This window comes from Condylura cristata, unplaced genomic scaffold (assembly GCF_000260355.1).
Source record: "Condylura cristata isolate star-nosed mole 26May11 unplaced genomic scaffold, ConCri1.0 scaffold00067, whole genome shotgun sequence".
In the NCBI taxonomy this organism is placed as follows: Eukaryota; Metazoa; Chordata; class Mammalia; order Eulipotyphla; family Talpidae; genus Condylura; species Condylura cristata.
In genome coordinates this window covers 478,916-484,253 of record NW_004567168.1, presented here as the reverse complement: position 1 = coordinate 484,253, position 5,338 = coordinate 478,916, and positions in this window count along the sequence as shown.

Genomic DNA, 5,338 nt, shown 5'->3' with positions numbered 1-5,338 from the left:
CAGGAGCTCGGGCCGCAGCCTCAGTGACTCTGATGCTCAGGCAGCTCCACCCCCTTCACTGAGAATTTCTCCCCTAGGACCCCGCAGGCTTCAGACTGAACTCACCATGACCCGGGATGCCGCTCTGCCCTCGACAATCAGCTCATCCTGCACTATGATGGTGACAATGGTCAGGTAAGACCCGAGGTCTGCTGCTCTGTGGGAGCTGAGCTGGGGGCCCACAGGGACCAGTGGCGGGGGGGCGGGGAAGGTCCACATGAAGCGTTCATCAGGGGAAAGCAGAGCCAGGAAGGAGGTGAGAGGGCGAGCTGGGTCTTCCCCAGGAACCGTAGGGCAGCTGGGGGCTGTGTCTTCACCAGATGCTGGGGGGTGTGAGAAAGGGAGTCTGTGGGCCCCAGCACAGACAGAGGTGACACTGTTCATCCAGCACAGGGAGGCGTGGAGGGGAGCGGGGTGTTGTGGGGGTTTCTCACTTGGGGACAGAGGGACGGGACTGGGGAGTCACCGCTGGTGTGTTGGGGTAGGCTCACATTCCCTCCAGGAGATTCGGGGCTGCGAGACCCAGGAAGACACCACCGCCAGAGGGCCTTCAGGCGGCTCCTCTACAATGGGGAGCCCTTCCTCTTCTACGACGAGACGACCCAAGGATGGGGAGCACCCCCATCCTCATTTCACGCCCTTGCTCTGGAGGTCAAGAAATCCTGGGACACAGAGCACACCACAAGCAGGAATTCCTGGGCCTGTGTGCTTGGTGACCTTTGTGGAGACCTGCGGGGATTTCGGGAGTCCTGGCTGGCCTTCAGTGGAAGCACAGGTGGGTCCCTGGCACCCCTTGCCCCAGCCCCAGGTTCCCAGGCTGCCCAAGGGGACCCTCCGGTGCTGTGGGCTGCCTGGATGGTGTGGTGTTATGAAGTATTGGGCACAAAGTCAGGGGAGAACTGAACAGAGGCCGGGTATCAGGAAGGTGGGATGTCTTCAGCTGGACATGGGCCCTGCTGGCTTCTGGCCTGACTGTTAGAGTCCCATTGAACCCCCTGTGAGAAGCCCACCCCTCACATCCCCCTCCAGATTGAGTGTGGGTGTCCTGGGCCCTCCTCCCACCAGTCTGAGGAGTTGGACCCTAGGTGCAGAACCACCTGGAGAATCCTGGGGTCAGGGAGGCGGGGCCATGTTGGAATATGGGGAGGAGAAGCCCCACCTCTCTGTCTCCCTAAATGGGGAGCAGGTCTGGGCCAGTGCCTCACTGACTCTGTGCTCCTCCCCGGGGTCCCCAGCCGTGAAGGCCACCTGCAGCCGGGCCTCGGAGGACGCGGCCAGTGTGACCTGCCAGGCCCCTGGCTTCTCTCCCTGGAACATCTCACTGGACAGGCTTCAGTGCGATGAGCCCCTGAGCCCGGATGTCCAGCTGCCTGGAGGTGTCCTGTGTGATGAGAACGGGACCTGTTAGGCCAGGGTGGCCCTAAGTGTTCCCCAAGGAGAGGAGCAGGTTATCACCAGTGCTGTGGAGCATAACTGGAATTGTACTGTGACCTTTGGTGAGCTTCGAGTGACCTGCGGGGTGCGGACCCTGCAAGGTCAGGGGTCAGGATGTGGTGGAGAGCAGGCCCGTGGCCCTGGGTGCCCAGGTTAAAATCAGGCCTTTTCTAGGAAAGGTGCCAGGGCGTCAGCATCCGTGGCCAGTGTCGCTGCTGTTCTCACTGTCCTTTTCGCTCTCGTTTGTACCTTTTGGTTGAGGAAGACATCGCTGGGGAGAGTCCAGGTGAGCCATGGGCTGCGGGTGGCTGGGGAGGGCTCCCTGCGGGGAGCCAGGGTCATGTCTCCCGCTCTGCAGCAGGAGAGGGATGACCCCTCTAACAGGAGCTGGGAGAGGGTCCCTGTGAGGGGTTGGGGGCTAATGGACATCTGCCCATTAGCCCTGCCCAGAGACAGGGCCTCAGTGTGCAGCCAGGGGTGGGGTGGCTCCCTACTGGGGAGGTGGCGGCAGAGGCAGGTCCCCTGCACAGCTCTCCTCAGCTTGTCCCTGCTATGGGCTCACCAGGGCTTGTTGGGGGTGTGATTGGAAATATGGGATTGTTGGGGATGGGGCAGGTGATCCTGGATCTGGGTGACAGCAGTAAGAGCACCTGTGACCTAGCGGGGCTCAAACACTGGGGAGAAATTGGGAGGAGGCGGAACTCCTTCAGTTCTTCCAGTCTGTGCCCCCCAATCCACAGTGAGGGGCTCAGGTGGGCGTGTCTGGGGTTCTCCTGTTCATCTGCCTGACCCCCTCTTGTGTCACAATGTTACTTCTTTTGTCTTTGAAACTTGGATGGTAAAAGAAAGTGAAAGTCATGCACTAATTTCCAAATTTCCTACTTAAAACTTTTAGATCCAAGCACATTTCATGATTGCCCTTGTTTAACCTTCATGGGATTTGCTCCAGTGTCCAGTCTTGCAATGCACATGACGTGACTAGAGAGGTCTTTGAGGAGCTCCCTGTTTAAAATGAGCTCATCAAAGATGGGAGGTGGGCGTGGAGACACTGAGTTGTTGGGGCAAAGCTGGCAGGCCTGGCCTCAGGCTCGGGGTCTCCAGGTCCCTCAGTGCAGTGAGCCACAGACCCCCAAGGCTGTGACCAGTGAAGGCCGGGGGGAGGCCCTGGGGCCTCAGCAGGAAGCAGCACAGGGTTGGAGCTCAGATTCCAGGCAGGAGGCCAGTGAGCCTGAGAGCATGGGGGTTGGGAGGGTCTGGTGGGGCTGCCTGTGTGAGCAGCAGGTGCCCAGGGCCATCGGGCACAGAGCCTGTCACCTGAGGGCCCGATGGCCATGTGGTGAGGGGCTGCTGGTCAGGGCTGGGGAAGCAGGCTGAGCTGCAGGGAGGCCTGGGGTGTGGAGGTGGACAAGGAACAGGCAGTGGCGGCGGGTTCCGGGTCTGACCTCTCTCTCAGGGGCCCTGGCAAGAGTGGGGGAGGTCAGGGCTGGAGACGGGGACACTGGGTCTCTGCTCCTGGATCTCCTCCTCCAGTCTGGCCCTTTCAAGCTCTCACCTGGTGGTGCTGGGGCAGGGACAGGTGATGGTGGTGTTTGGTCAGGGGAGGGGGAGACCAGCAGGCTGTGAAGTGGGTGAGAGGGAGAGAATGTGGGGTTAGCCCCCTCAGAGACAAGGGAATGTGACTCTGGAGCAACCAGAGGGCAGAGCCTGAGGACCAGAAAGCACAGTCTACAGCCGACGGAGCATGTCCTGGGGTGTCTCCCCAGGGCCCGGTGGCCCAGGACCTGAGCCTATCCTCAGTGCCGTGCTCTGAGCAGACTCCAAGGCCTCAGCTCTGCAGTCAGACCCTGGCCAGGGACTGAACTTAGGGCTGAGGTCTCACAGTCCTTGCGGGGTCCCCCTGCACTCCTTTACCAGCACTGGCTCACGTGCGTCTGAGTTCCCGCCTCTGAGATTATCTGTGGCCCTTTCCTCAGGTAACTCTGAAGAGTCTCATGCCATCTTTCCTTTGCACTCTGTCACTTTGGATGTCTGTGGAGTTCACGCAGCATTTGTGTAGTTGTGTGTTTGCATGTATATACCTGCCTATAGACTTGACTTCATTTATGCAATATTAGGCGATTTTATATCATAACTCTATAAATATACATATCTGCTCTGTGTATTATTTCAAGGCTGGGAAGGGACAGTATGAGGTTGTGGGGAGACGGGCAGTAGACCTGGCACTAAACCCCCAGCTCCCAGTTGCTGACAGAGTAATAGGGAGGTAGAAAGGCCTGGAGAAGCTGGATAGAGCCTCTGGGCCAGTGTCGGGGGCTGAGCCTGGGGGGAATCTGCCATGATGGTGGGGCTCCCGTGGTGGAGCAGAGCTGATGAGGGGAGGAGATAGGGGCAGTGCATTGGGGTGACTATTTTATGGGGTAACCCCCAGTGAAAGGGAGGTTCTGGGTTTTGTACCTCACCGGAAGGAGGGGTGAAGTTGAGCAGGGAAGAGAAGCAGAGAAGCCTGGGAGGAGGAAGAAGGGGCACGTGAGGAGGACTTGGGGAGCACGAGGAGCAGAGACCTGTGAGGAAACTGCACTTGCTTCTGGGCCTGGACTTGTACCAGGATTAGGGGACCTGGAAGGAGACAGTTGGGACAGGGTGAGGGACTATGGGGAGGCTAAGGATGGCAGCCTCAATCTTGATTTCTGTTTTGATTATTTCACCTTCCCCTGAAGACTTCCCAGGCCCCTTCCGGCTCGTTCCCATGGTTCCCCACCAGAGGTGCCCTTAAACCTGTGTCAAAATTCTAGGCCTCAGTCCTGTTTGGAGCCAACCCTGTGTGGGCTTTTCCCCAGCAGTGGTGGGTGATCTTGGGTGTTTGATCTGGAAACTCTCCTTCCCCTTCTATCTGTTGCACACTAGTTGTAGTAAAGTTCCTCTCCAAGGAAGGTCACATGCGCTAGAGAATGTTTTGTGTTGATGACGCAGAAGGCGGAGTCATTTAGCATTCACATTTGGGGGTTCCTGGGGTGCCTCTCTCTGCCTTGTAACAACCAGGGAGTAGGGCAGGCTGCGTCTGGGGTGAGGTGGCCTCCGGCCTGTGCATGGACTGGGCTGAGGACAGAATAAGTGAGCACAGAGGCGGAGGAGCACCCACAGCCCTGACATTTCCCCCTCAGTCAGATTTCTGTAGACAAATGGGGTGGGGAGGTCGCCCAACCCCAAGCCTCAGTGCTTCCTAACTCAGGGGGCACACAGAGTTGGCACTCTTCTTGGTCAGGAATGACCAACCCCACCCAGGTTAATCACTGATGACAGAGGGCATTGGTGTGGGGGCGTCACTGCCACAAGCCTAACATCTGTGGGTGCCCTGTGGAAGCAAAACCTGCATGAAGGAAGAGAAGGATGAGGGTACCGTTCCCCTTAGCTAGGTTCACAGTTGAACAAGACTACATCTTTTCAGTTTTGTGTATGTCAACATAAATTTCGTGTTGTGATTCAGGGTTGATGAAACGAACACCTTGCATTCAAGTTTTCATTCACGTATTTTTGCATTTTTGCTAACTGTCAAGTGTCATGTGTGCTCAGTTGTTATGCATAAACATCATACACTTGCTCTTTTTGCTTTTATTTGAATCAGTGACAACTGCTTATAATTAAGATGTAATTATTTTTGCATGATTTCTCTTAAAATTGTCACCATTGTAGTGCTCTATGCCTCTTCTCAGAATTTGCCCTGCTCCTGTTCTTTTCATTTTATTTCATTTCATCATTTTTTTAAAGATTTATTTATTTATTCATACAGAACTGGGGTACAGGCCAGAGGCTCAGGGGTGGCGAGAGGCTTCACCAGAGACAGAGTGGGAAACAGAACAGGCAGATC